This window comes from Microtus ochrogaster, chromosome 8 (genome assembly GCF_000317375.1).
Source record: "Microtus ochrogaster isolate Prairie Vole_2 chromosome 8, MicOch1.0, whole genome shotgun sequence".
Taxonomy (NCBI): domain Eukaryota; kingdom Metazoa; phylum Chordata; class Mammalia; order Rodentia; family Cricetidae; genus Microtus; species Microtus ochrogaster.
The window spans coordinates 78,750,523-78,765,963 of NC_022015.1; positions in this window are offsets into that span (position 1 = coordinate 78,750,523).

Genomic DNA, 15,441 nt, shown 5'->3' on the forward strand with positions numbered 1-15,441 from the left:
TTTTTTGAGACAGAGTTTCTCTGTGGTTTTGGAGCCTGTCCTGGAACTAGCTCTTGTAGAACAGGCTGGTCTCGAATTCACAGAGATTTGCCTGCCTCTGCCTCCGGAGTGCTGGGATTAAAGGCGTGCGCCACCACCGCCCGGCAAAATATTTATTTATTTATTATGTATACAATAGTCTGTCTACATGTATGCCTGAAGGCAGGAAGAGGGCAACAGACCTTATTACAGATGGTTGTGAGCCACCATGTGGTTGCTGGGAATTGAACTCAGGACCTTTGGAAGAGTAGGCAATGCTCTTAACCTCTGAGCCATCTCTCCAGCCTGGAATTTGTAATATTAACTCTGGCACTTCCTTGGGTGTAACGGCCAATGATATAGTTAAAACTGTAACACCTCACCAAAGTACGGGGATAATGGCCAAACTACTCTGTGACTATGAGGAAAAACAAGTGGGGACAAAAAAGCATATAAAGTGTTTGACACAGCATCTTATCAAAGAGCATTTGATAGCCTCTTTTATTGATTAACTTTTCAGTTTGAGCACAAAATTGGTATTACCCTGGGTACATTATGCAAGAGTTATGCTGCTACGGCAAAACCACATTATCAAAAGCAATGTGGGGCAGATAGGTTCACTTTAACTTAAAGTCCCCACCCCAGTCTGTTAATGAGGGAAATCAGCACCATAGGTAACTTTATTTTGGAAGTGACAATAGAAAATAATATGTGTATTTTGAGTAAAAAAGAAAATGACATGGTTCTAGGGTACAGAGGTGATTGATTTATTCTGGTATTAGATACTTACTTGCTAAATACATAGCTACAGAATAGGGAGAGAATAACCTCCCACTAATTCCATACCTGAATGAAAATGAGAGAGAGTCAACTGCATGTACTATGTGTCTTTTTGTATTTGCCGGAGTTCAATATGAAACTTATTCAGTGTTGCTTTTATATTCCAACTATAAGGATATTAAGCTTCCATATATTTTCTCGATAAATGAATATTTAATTATTAGATGTAGTCAATGAGTCAAATGAGGTAAGCAGATTATTAGCTGGAAATACAGAAAGGAAAAATAACTGATTGTTCAAGACATTTCTGTCACATGAAATAATGGTTTTATTTTCAGTATCATATATGGATATTATAACATCTATGAACATTAAATATCATGTCCATTTACCAAAATGTGTTTTTCTTGCAACATTCTGTAATTAAAAATATTATGCTTACATCTTGGAAGAGTATGTGTAATGCCTTGAATGATATTGCTAGAAATATAATTCAACTTTATTTATTTTTTATTTTTATAGATATTGACAAAAGGCTCTGAAAATATTCAACTTTTTTGTTACTTGAGTCAATGTCTGGAAACCTACTCTCTATTTGAAAACTGCTATCTGGATAGCTAGCATTTATTTATCTATCTATAATCATCAGTCTATTAATAAATGTTCATACTTAGAAATTGTTTAGAAGAAAATGACACACAATAATTCTTCTCTGTAATTATGTCTGTCTGGTGCAATGGCCTCCATTGTCACACATTTTATAGAAACCCTTCAAGTTGAAGTTAATTATTTAATTTGTTTTCTTTGTAAACAATAGTACACAAATTGACCTTGACCACATACTCATGAACTTAAAAAAATTGTAGAAAAAGTGATTGCATATATAAATATAGCTCAGATGCCCCAGATTCAACATATTTTGGCAATATTGCATTAGATAAAATGTCATCCAAAGGAGATATAGAGATATGGATTTTGTAGCAACATTAGCTTTATAATTTGCTTTACAAATCCATGTAGATGTCTGTTCAGAATACAAGATATATAGACTCCAAAAATCAAGATATCAGGAATTGAATAAATAGGCTGCATACTACGGAAAAACATGTATATAAAATCAATGCACTTCATAATTTTAAATTCAATTAATCAACTTCTTATATTGGTCTTACATATTTCTATATTAGAAAGTATTGGCCTTGAAAAAGTGTCACCTCTAGATAATTGTTCCTTTCTCACCTCCCTATTCTTTTTCACTTTGTGGTCTACCAACTTTATTTAAAGTACAGAGTGATGATATTGTATTAAAATATAGTTAGGTTTTTTTGTCAGAAGTAGAGCTAAAATTTCTTAGCAAATCACATTGTTCTGGGGTTGATAAAAATATTTAAAACATCTAAAAGTTTTAGCGAGCCAATGCAAAAGCATTCCTAAACAGTGCAGAAAAGGCTGTGGTCAATTGAGGACCAGGAAGCCTCATCACACACCAGTTATAGCATGCAAAGGAGACACAATCAAAGTAGAAGCCAATGCAGCCTTTTCTTTTGTGCAAGATAGATTTTTATTGCTCTGAAAATAGATGTGATTCTGATGGCTGCCTTAAAAAAAGTCAGTAGTAATTTAAGCCCTGCAGAAACAAGGGGACATAGATATAAATTAAAGTTATACTAACCTTAAGCCATGTTAGGAAACCATAAAATAAAATGATACTAGCAATTAACTCTGTATAGGTCTTGGGTTGCAGTTAACTTTGACTAAATCCAAGAATGAAGTCTTGATTCAAGTCTGCCACTTCATAGAGGTAACCTTGTTTGGTAGCTGCTGAGTCTCCCTGCTAACATAAAGTTAAAAAGATCATTTTCAAAATTAATAAAGAAAATTCTAAAAGAACAGGGAAGTAAAATAGTGGAGAGAACAAAGTGTGGCTGATGGAGCACAATGCTCCTTGAACATAGCTGTCCACTGTTGAAGAGCAAGGGATAATTGGTGGGGCTTCGTGCTCACATAGGGAAAACATTCAATCAATCTCTCTCTCTCTCTCTCTCTCTCTCTCTCTCTCTCTCTCTCTCTCCTCAATCTATCTGTCTGTCTCCTTCTCATAATATCTTCCATATGAGGGAAAATCCTTACCAAGAATGTTCGATGAAATTTTACCTCTCCTAAGATTGTAGCTTCTTGTTGTCTATAACCACCAAGAAATCTAATAACTTATTAAGGTAAGTCTATCTACTTTTTTTTCCTGGTCATTACCTCTACAAGTATGCAATAATCCCTGCCTTTTCCATGGTTGCATTGTGCAATTTCTCCAATGGGCAATGTATCAGTTATGAATTTCCCTGGACAGATATAAATATGAACAAGTATATTCATATAAAGTTTATTTTCTCTGGAAATATATGTGGAAACTTGTAATTGCCAATTTTATAGAGATATTTTCTCAGTTAAGATTCCCACTTCTCAGGTTTGGCTAGGTTGGTATCATGTTGGCAAAAACTAACCCACAGCAACGGTGTCATGCGAGCCCTATACACACTATTATTTCTTGGCTCATGAATAAGTACATATTTTGCATTTCTAGTATGATGTAGCCAGATGTTTCTCTCCTGCCCACCAGTTCCCAAATTACCACACTGAGACATATTAATTATATATTTTGGACAAATACACAGGCATAATATTAACTAGCTCTTACATTTAAATTAACCCTTATTCCTTATTTATGCTCTGCTATGTGGCAGTAACTTTTATCAGTACATTGCGCCGATCTTGCTCTCTCTGCATCTGGCATGTGTCTCTTGACTCTATCCTTCTACTTCCCATCATCCTTAGTTTGGTTGCCTTACCTATGCTTCCTGTAAGGCTACTGCCTAATCAGTGTGTTATAAAACCAAATCAAATGATAAATATTAACAGCATACAAGAGTATTATTCCACAGCAATTCCCCTTTTTGTCTAACTAAAAAGTAATGTTTTAACTTTAACATAGTAAGGTTATATACAACAAAACCAGTTGTCAAGTAAGAATATAGTTACAATATCTAGTCTATTTGTATTTGGCAAAATTGAAGAAAACATTCTATTGTATATTTTATCTTTATGATGCTAAAGATTTATTTACTTTTTTAGCATAATTAAGGAAAACTATAATTATAACTATCTAGTTGTCAGCTCCATCAAAGACCCCAGAAGAGACAAATGTTACCTAGTGACAGGGACATAATGCTACCTGAACACACACTTTAGCTTCCTCTACAATGATGGGCATCCAACCAAAATATCTGACAGATTTTCCTGTGAAGCAGGGAATTTTGAAGGAATGTTCTACCTTGTCTTGAAAAAGTTTGGCAGTTGCTTTTCTTTTGTCCCACTGCACCACTCTGGAGAAAAATTGCCTCTAATTGAGACAAGGACAGTTCCTTTTCCGAGTACCTAACTTTTGACACAAAAGGTATATTCCATACGGAATTTCTTTAATACTCATCATCTTCTTTGAAGCAGAAGGGTGCTGCCAGGAACAGATGTGATTCACTGTCATGAGAAGCTTTAGGTTATTAGACATACTAAACAACATATTTTAGAAGTCTTTGAAATGTTTGAAGATTACTTATCTAGCTGAAATATCTGTTTGATCTTAAAAATATATCTAAAATGACTATAAATTTGACTATTATAGATGACTATTAATTTGTGTTTCTTTTAATTATAGATTATATTTTAAAAGGGCTGCATAAATGTAATACCTTAAACAAGAGTAGACATACATAAAGTATAACAAAATTAACATTAAATTTGTAACAATAAACTGAAATCAATGACACTGTAAAATTGGAAAGTATAATTGTTTCTTTGAATTAAAATAGATTCAATAATCTACTTTATTTCATAATTTCTGTATTATAATCCCAGTTTTTCTTTTTAGAATGAGATCACTGAATCTGATCTCCTTTGTTCAACTTTTTCCCTAAAAATTATTAATAACAACTTGTTACCAAGTATAAAGGATGACAAACCTTTATAATTTATTTTTGGGAATGTAGGCATAGTTGTCTAGAATAATTCCGATTGATTCAGGTGCCTATAATTTTTGTGGACCCTAAAGAAAATCTAAGATAACTGTTATGTCTTGGCTATGATATTCTTGAAGGCTGGATGATCTCAGTTAGCAGCCTTGAAATTGTTCAAGGATGTAGAACTAAGGGGAAACTGCACCACAAGCGCTCTGAAATGTTGGATCATCTAGGCCATTTGATCCCATCAGATTTTTTTTTTCCACAGGGTCTTCCTGGATCAAATCTGATTTTTCTTAACCTAGAGTGAATCCACAACCTCTTATTTCCCATGGAAATAAAAGCAAAACCGCTCCCCCAGAATAATATATCTTTTGACTTAGATTTTTAAGTCAAGACGTGCTTAAAATATATAGGTTGGTTAAATCTAGCAGGTTTTATCATCCAAGGTCTCTCACTATTCAAAAATTTTATATAAATGTGTATATATAGTTCAGAATTTATGTGTATTTTCCATCTTTATGTTGCTTATTATATTTTTATTACTCTATTTTTTTAATTACTTTTTCTACCCTTTTTCTTTTCTCTCCCAAGCTATATTTATTTTTAAACACACTATAATCCATTTAGAGTGTTTTTTTTTGTCTACATGTATTGTTATTGAGCATCTGTAATCTTTTCTGCCTGCATGAGCAAGCAAACAGACAAGCAAACAACAAAAAGAAGAACAGCAAAAAATAATTACCGTGTAACTTAGATCATGGCATGTTTCCACTGGCTCCTTCCTTTTGGTTCCTTGAGAGACTAGTACTCATGACAATGGCATATTTACCACAAGCTCTGGGAGCTATGTTTACTGCCCAAGCTCTGGTGAGTTTCTAGTTCCATGCCACCAACATGTGGTGTGCTGTCATCTGCTCATGAACAACATATAAGTGTTTGGTAGAATGGCCCATAAAATGAACCATCCATTTTTGCTTCTAGTACCAAGCCAGTAAGTTGTCTTTTAAAAGATCCATGCCTCTGCTCATTGCCAGCAAATCGGGCCCACTGGAGAAAAGACAGCTACCAAGAAGCTGTGCTTGACTTTGTTCTTTTGTGTTTAGAATCCTTTTGTAAAAGCTCTCTCAGGTTTCACGTGGAAATTCTTGCTGAACATTTGGGCACCATATCTAACGAGATATTTCTCTGGTGACTGCCCGTTCCCAAATTGCACACAGAGAATTGAATTGTAAAGGCTTGGCAGTTAGCTGATTCTTGTTACTTGCTAACTCTTACACTTAAATTAACCCAGTTCCCTTCTTTGCACTCTGCCACGTGGCAACACCGTTATTACCATGGCACATTCACCTCCTGCTCTCTGCAGGTGACCCCTGACTCAGACCTTTTCTCCATTGTCCTTAGTTTGTTTACTTGCCCTCTACTTTCTGCCTGCCTACTAGCTTATCAGTGTTTCACTGAATAAATTTGAATGACACATCTTTACAGTGTGTAAGAGGATTATTCCACAGCAGTATGATGGTCAACAAATATCTCCAGAACTTAAAAAAAAAATGGCGCTTTTTGAACTCAGGATGAGATTTCCTAAACCACGAGTACAAACAAACCTCATTGCTTAATAAATTGGTCTGTAGCAATAATAAACTAAATAATAAATAATAAACTAAATAAATTCTTCATGACTGATAATCCCACAGAAGACAGTCTTATCAGAATTGCAGTAACATTATTAAGTCCTCAGATTTTAGAAGTGACAGATATTTGATTCAAAGGAGATGAATAGGGGGAAGACCTGTTGGCCAAAGTAACATTTTGTGGTTGATTTGTCAGATGTCCACAAATGCTTATGGATCAAAGTTCTATGCAATAGTAGTTTAGATGTAGGGCTTTTGGGAAGGTGAGTGGATCATGTATGGGCTTTTACCTCATCATAGGATTAAACCATTAATAAAATGTTCCATGGTGTTATTTAGGAGACTGGCGTTAGTTAAAGAAACAGGTCAATGAAGGTTTACACTAGAAAGGTATGCCTTATCACTCATCCCTTCTATTTCTTCCTTCTAGGTGACATAGGATGAGACCCTTAATTTTATATCATTTACTCTAAAAAAATGTTTTACTTTAGTTCATGCTTCAGTGAAATGGAGTAACTAACCATGGTTTAAAAACTTTGAATCAAGTATCCAAAATAAACTTACACTACTTGAAAACTTTTTATCTCAGGTATTCTGTCACAGGAAGAGAAAAGAAAATAATCCAATTCATTCACCTATCAAGTAAGCAATAAAAACTAGCTAAATTGTCCTGGATTGTGTCTCACTATTTTTATTAAAAATGATAGCCCGTCATCAGACTAAACTCCAAAAATTGTTCAGTAACATGAAAATTAAATTTCTATAACCCTAATAAATCATGCTATTGCCCCATTGCAGCAGTATGACTTTTATATCATCTTAGGCAGGGTGTTATAGACACATTACTATCTGCATTGAATGCTACTTGCAGAAATTGTGAAGAGAATAATAGTGGCCAAAGTGTTCAACCTTCCCCATGACTTGTTGCATAAAGCAGAACATTCTCCTGTTAAATTTTCATGAACTTATCATTATTTTTTCCAGTTATGACTTCATCTTCACCCCGATATATAGACTCTAGAGCAAAATTTGCTGGTTTGGATTTCTTTCTTCTCAGTTAAATGAATTTATTTTCTATTGTTATCTTTTACTTTTAACCATAGAACACATAACATCAACAGCCCTGATCTATCATTTTATGTCTATTTCTGTTTAATACATGGGATAAGACTTGAAAATTTAAAGTGTGTATTTATGTTCTTCATCTAGCCAGTAACAAGTATAAAACTGGCTTGTAATCTGTCCTCTAAATGACAGAGAACAAGAATGAATGACAAAACATGGAACCTATAATGTTTAACCATAAAGGAAAATTACAAAATTAAGTAACTTTCACCCATGATAAAATGGTGCACACTCATTGATAAAGGCAAGGAACTTGTGTTATGTATGAACTGAACTTTTTTTCAAAGATACTCTTGTCTTGTCTCTTGGAAGAACAGTCAATATTTGCAGAAAAAAAAATGACTCCATCACTATACAAAATAGAATTTATGTCTGAGTAAGGTTTGGTTGGTTCACTGGATGTAAGCTGCTGTTTAGCTATTACTGGGGGGAAACTGGAAGGAATATGGTGGCCAGACTCCATCTACTAGCTGCAAGTATTGGAAAACATGCAATATCTCTGAAATCCTGTTTTTTCATCTCTGAAATATTAATTACAACACCTGCTTTCATTTGTTTAAACTACAAATGAAATAACCAGATTCAGTCACCACATATTGTGTATAAATCTCATCCCATTTTTTCTTCAAGGTGGTGGAAAGCAATGCCAATATGAAAGGAATTAAAAGAAAACTAAATATAAAAGAAAAAGTATAAATGGCTTTTATTTCTCTTGATTATGCTTCTTAATTGTATACATGGATATACTGAACATTATATTTAAATAATAGTAAGTGAAGTTATTATGAACATTGTTAAAGTCAGAACTTTACACCAAAATACATATTAATGCTATATAAAATTAATAAACATCAATATAATAACTGTATCTATTAGTTAATTGGTAATATCTGATGTGGAAGATGATGTATGCTATGAATAAGTTTTATTGCCATTGGTTAATAAAGAAGCTACTTTTGGCCAATAACTTAGCACAGTAAAGCTAGGCTGAAAGAGATATATAGAAAAAAAAGACAGAGTCAGAGAAAGTCATGTAGCTGCCCATAGGAGACAGAAGCCTCTTCTGGATCCCACCAGAACCGTGCTGGTAAGACAGCCATGTGGCAATACACAGATTAGTAGAAATGGGTTAATTAAAGATATAAGAGTTAGTCATAAATAGACTTAACCATATTGGCCAAACAGTATTGCAATTAATACAGATTTCTGTGTGATTATTTCAGTTCTGAGTGGCCAGGAACGAACAAACAGCCTCTGGCTACGAACATCTTTTTCCTCTGTTGAAGAAACTTGTTAGTTTTTCTCTGTTCTGTATTAATTTCCTTGTCTCAATGTTTAACACTAGGGGTCATATAAAAAATGATCTTCATTGCAAGGAAAAATACGACACTTAGATTTGGGCTTTAAACTATAAAAGCATATGACACAAATAAAATGTTTCCAACAAAGGATAAAAATGAAAAGAAAGCTGACATTTTCATTAGAAATCTGAGGAAAAGCAAAACACAAAGAAATGGAATATTTCCATATTTTGTCTGTTTCCAAGGGTTGCCATATACACTTTCAAAGCTACAGTAATGTAGACAGAATTTCATTTCTCATTGTTTGGGGGCCAAGACCCATTTGTGGCAAGGGTTGGCTCATTCTGTCAACCATAAGGGAAGAAGTTATTGCAGGCTCCTTTATCATTAGCAAACAGCTGTCTTATCCTTTTCTTTATATCCTCTTGTCTCTCGACACATCTTTGCTCATATTTTTCATTATAAACTCTTATTCACTCTGTCTTCACCTAATTAGGTCCATAAATATCTTATTTATAAATATTGTTGCATTTTGAGATGTTTAAGATAATCTCAATATGAGTTGAGCTGACATTGTCTTTTTTAAAAATGACAACAACAACCACCACCAAACACATTATGAGGTTGTCAGCAAGTGCTCCTTTTAATCACTTATCTCCTAATGTGGTTTTTAGTCCACTAAAAATAAAAATGTAAGAGAATGAACTTGCATACTTTTGAAATTATAATTTTCATGTCAAGCAAGACTACACATTTGGAAGAAACAAATTTAATCGTAACTTAATGAATAACTCCAGTATTAAAATCAAGGTAAGTATTCTCTGCAGGTTAGACTCTTCATAAAATTACTTTTGGGGAATTACTTTATTTGATTTTATGAACACAGCAACCATGCAAAATAAGCAGCCCTTATTAGAAAGCTCTCCATCTATATAAATAGAGTGTGAAAATAGGAAACAAATCCCCTTGTAGATTACTAGCCCTGATGTTAAGTAGGACCATCTCTCCTTCTGTATACCAATTTCTACATTTTTCTCAAAAAGAGTAATTTTTGTTTTTTATTTTTTTTGTATTTTTTTAAAAAAGAAAACAGACTATCTTTTTTTTTATTATAAATACCAATCCAAGTTTCCACTTCCTCTCCTCCTCACATTTCATTCACATATCACCCAACCAAACACCTATTCACTCTTCAGACACGATAAGGCACATTGCTTTGAAGAAGGTCCAAGGCCTTCCCTACTATATCTAGGCTGAGCAAGGTATCCATCTAAAAAGGACAGGTTCCCCAAAAGCCCACACAAGCAGTAGAGATAAATCCTTGTGCTACTGTCTGTGGCCCCTCAGTCTGTCCCAGCCATGCAACTGTCAACCACATCCAGAGGGACTAGTTTGGGCCTATATTTGTTCCTTCCCAGTCTGGCTTTAATTAGCTCAGGGAGACTTTTGGTGGGTGTACCCATGATTGTCTTGACCTCTTTACTCATATTCTCTTTTCTCCCACTCTTCAGTTGGACTTTGGGAGATCAGAACAGTGCTTTGATGCATGTCTCTGCCTCTGTTTCCATCAGTTGCTGGTTGAAGATTCTATGGTGATATTTAAGATATTCATCAGCCTGACTGCAAGACAAGGCCTGTTTGGGCACCCTCTCCTCTATTGCTTAGGGTCTTACCTGGGTTATTCTTGTGAATTCCTGGGAATCATGCAATCTTAATATAAAGGTTTATGCCTAATCTTCTCTAGGGATTCCTTAGGCAGGTACCATTTTGGGTGACTTCACAGTATGTTGAAATAATTATAGATGTTGATTATTTAGCCAAGTTGCATGCAGTTAATGCTGGCCTCAAGCATTCTTTGCATCAGCATCAAATGATTTACCTGAACTCTTACTCCTCATGCCTCTACTTCCTTACTGCTGCAACTGCAGATATTTACTACCATGTCTGTTTGTGTTTTTCTGGGGTTCAGACCCAGAGCACTGCTCATGCTAGGAAATCACTCTATCCTTGAATTGAATCCTTGAAATGAGTTTGTTAATTGCAAAATATCAGGCTAGGAGCAGGTGTTCACATTGAGATGGGTGAAAACTCATTTGTATTTCATTAGAAGCAAGTACCCTGTCATACCCTTTAAACCTCTAAAAACTCTATTTTTGTGTTAATTCTTCAGAATGTGAAATATCTTAACACTTAGGATGAGACTCATGAGATTATCCAAGATTTTGAATATATTTGCTACTTTTAATCACCTGTTTTAATTAACATAATTTTACTGATATAGTGAAACAATATGATAATTTGCAGACATCCCTGACAATCATTTAATGCTCAGTGTACAGGAAAACAAACATCACCATGGATCATAAACGTAAGTTTATATTGTGAAAGAGTTTTTTTTTATAAAGTATATTTCCTACATAATTATCATCTTACACCTTAACAAATTTCCAACTTATGGTGACAGAAAGTATTTGTGTGTGCTATCATAACTGAATATCAACATGTAAAAAAATGAAAACAGATCCATATCTATCACCATGCACAAAACTCAAGACCAAATAGATCAAAGACCTCAACATAAAGCCAGCCAAACTGAACCTTATAGAAGAGAAAGTGGGAAGTACAATTGAATACATTGGCACAGGAGACCAATTCCTAATATAATCCCAGTAGCACAGACACTGAGAAAAACAATTAATAAATTGGACATCCTGAAACTGAAAAGCTCCTGTAAAGCAAAGGACATGTCAACAAGACAAAATAACAGCCTACAGAATGAGAAAAGGTCTTCACTAACACCACATCAGACAGAGGCCTGATCTCCAAAATATAAAAAGAACTCAAGAAATTGTTCAAAAAGAAAAGAACAAATAATCCAATAAAAAATGGAGTACAGACCTAAACAGTGAACTCTCAACAGAGGAATCTAAATTGCCTGAAAGACCCTTAAGGAAATGCTCAACATCCTTAGTCATTAGAGAAATGCAAATCAAAACATCTCTGATATTCCATTTACACGTGTAACAATGGCCAAGATAAAAAACACTGATGACAACTTATGCTGGAGAGGATGTGGGGGAAATGGAACACTCAGGCATTGCTGATGGGAATGCAAGCTGGTACAGACCCTTTGGATATCAGTGTGGTGATTTCTCGGAAAATTAGGAAACCACCTTCCTCAAGACCCAGTAATATCACTTTTGGGTATATATCCAAAGGATGCTCAATTGTGCCACAAGAACATGTGTTCAACTATTTCCATAGTAGCATTGTTGGTCATAGCTATAACCTGGAAACAACCTAAATGCCCCTCAACCAAATAATGGATAAAGAAAATGTGCCACATTTACACAATGGAGTACTACACAGCAGAAAAAAATGACATCTTGAAATTTGCAGGCAAATGGATGGAGCTAAAAAACATCATTCTGAGTGAGGTAGCCCATACCCAGAAAGACAATTATCACATAAGCTCATCATAAGAATTTGTAAACATAAAGCAAAGAAAACCAGCCAGAGAACAGAGTCAACAATGAGGACACTAAGAGAGACATACATAGATCTAATTTACATAGGAAGTAGAAAAAAGATAAGATCTCTTGAGTAAATTGGGAGTGAGGGACCTTGGGAGAGGGTTGATGGAGAGGGGTGAGGCAGGGAGGGGAACAGAGAAAAATGTAAAGCTCTATAAAAATCAATAAAAAAGAAAGTGTGTTTATTAAAAAAGAACAGGAAGGATAAAAAAAAGAGGATTAGAAATAATTCAGTCTCATTTTCTTCCCAAATCAATCAGCTTATTAGAGACATTTGAATACATATACAGTTGGAAAAACTTCTTTGCTTCTTTTAGTATGCCTCTTATCTCTGCTTCTTGCATCATGTGCATGACTATGACTAGAACTCATGATTCTTTTCTTAAAAGTTAGATTCCAGACTTCTTCCTGGCTTCTTCACAGCCCTGGCGATGTATATATATATATATATATATATAGTGTGAACTATAAAATCTTGGACTATTTTGCTTTCTTTTCTGTATCATTTCTAACCCACAGACTGAAATCGTCATAACATCCTGTAATAATCACACACGCTCATTTCAGCTTGAGAGTTTAAAATGAATAATCAGCATTGTCCACACATTGGGCTCTCTGTGTATTAGACCTAGGCCTGACCATCATTTATGATCTTTCTGGCTTAATAGTGTGACCACAATAATATTTATTACCTTTATTTTTAAATGTAATGTTTAATTCTGTGTCTAACATGCATCAACATGTTTTGGTATTCTCCATTTCTAAAAGAAACTTCCAAGTTCATGAGTTTAAATATCTTTGGAAACAAGGGATGCCTCTATGTAATATTATTACTGTCATAGTATAAGGTTTTTTCTTCTTAGACACAATCATTTCACAAAATATAATGTATCCAAATGTTTGATTTTTTTTTAAACTGGGCAGTGAACTATATTTCTATTAAATTAGTGTCATTTATCCATTCATTGTCTTTATATTCTTCTGTTTGTATAGGTTTAATGAGGTTCCTTTTTCCCTGTTCATCCCTTTGCCATGAGAAATACTACATACCTTTAATTGCTCCATAGTTCCTGGTTCAGACCTCTCTAGGTGTCATTTGAAATTATGGAACTCTCTTTGATTGTTTTATTCACTGAATGATGTGTCAGCATTGCTATTGGTCCCTCTGATTTTGATACACTATCATTCCCTACTTCCAGGCAGCTCAGCTCTGTAACACCACTGTGTTCCATTAGCAATGACTTAAAGAGAAGCCAATATGAAACTCTCAGCAATTCTTGGGTTCATGCCACCAGCCTATCCATTGTAGTAGGAGGCCACTTGTTCATTTCCTGGCCACCCAGACTCCTGAAATAACCACACAGAAACTGTATTAATTTAATCACTGCTTGGCCTATTAGCTCTAACTTTTTATTGGTTAGCTTTACACCTTAATTTAACCAATTTTCATAATTTTGTATTTTACCATGAGACTAATGGCCTACTGGCAAGGTTCCAGCATGTCTGTCTCTGGTGGTGGTTCCATGGCTTCTCCCTGACTCTGTCTCCTTTCTTCCAGCATTTAGTTTAGTTTTCCCTGCCTAGCTCTACTCTACTCTACCACAGACCTAAGACAGTTTTGTTTTTTATTAACCAATAGTATTCACAGCATACAGAGGGGGAATCCCACATCAATCCATATTTTTTTTTGTTTGGAATGGAGTCTCTTGATCATGTCACAGAATAAATCTAGCTTGTCTTTCGTTATATGTGTGGGGGAGGATTTCCATTTCTCTGAATCTTTTATTTTGAACTTTCAATTTATTTAAGAGAGATTATTTCACCACAGACTCCCTGGTATTCTGGCCCAGTCTCCTAGAAATGGTTACATAAACAAGACTGAAGAGATGGCAATATGAAAAGACATATTAATGTGGAAGAGGGATAATTTTCATAAGGGTTCCATCCCTATGTAAAAACTACAGGCAACTACTGACTTCAGAAAATAGGAGAATTAGCTTTTGCCAGTACTGGTTGTCCAGTCCAGAGTGGCCAGCTTAGAAGTTCTTTATACACACTAACATCAAAGATGGACTTGAGGGATTGTATTTACATATTTGTACATATATGTGTATGTAATAATAATAAAAGGAAAAGAGGTCATCAACTTGAGAGTGGGGGGCATAGGATGATTTTGATAAATGGCATTGGGATGAGGAAAGGGAGAAAGGGAGGGGAGGGAGAAAAGCAGGGAGAATGTTTTTATTTTTATTTTAATTAAGACCACTTAAACTTATTTAATCTTATTTATTATATTTATTATCTATATGTGTGCATGTTTGTGTATGTGTTTGTGTGTGTATACATGCAAACACCACAGAGTATATGTGAAGTCCAGATAATAAGTTTCTGGAGTTGATCCTTATAATTCCACATTCAGGGTTCTGAGATGGAATTCAGGTCACCAGACTTGCCTGGCAAACTCTTTTACACAGTGAGCATGTGGCTGCATCTTCTATTAATTTCAAAATCTTTTTTTCCATTACCTTTTGCAGTAACCCTGACATTTCCAGTTCAATTGCAATGGGCCATCATAGTGTCAACATTTGCAAACATTGTTCTAGCAGCACAAAAGTTCTGTCTCCTCGTCCTCGGTCCAAGGTTCAATCTAACTCCAGGCTGTGTTGTTCATATGTCAGTGTTATATACTTGTGTCCTTAACCTGAAAATGACTGCCGGCTTCTTGCTTCAGTGGATCTATGGTCAGTGTAAGACATCTTCATGAAATACGCCTGGTAACATACATTCCCTTTAAAGTATGGGTATTTCTACATCAATTATTAAAAAATATGTCCCCAGAATACGTGACTCCAGTCCAATGTCCAATTTTATGGAGGTATGTTGTCTATTGAGGCTCTCTTTCCTCAGATGACTTGACTGATGTCTAATTGACACAATCTAACCAGTTCTTCTTCTTCTTCTTCTTCTTCTTCTTCTTCTTCTTCTTCTTCTTCTTCTTCTTCTTCTTCTTCTTCTTCTTCTTCTTCTTCTTCTTTTCTTTTCT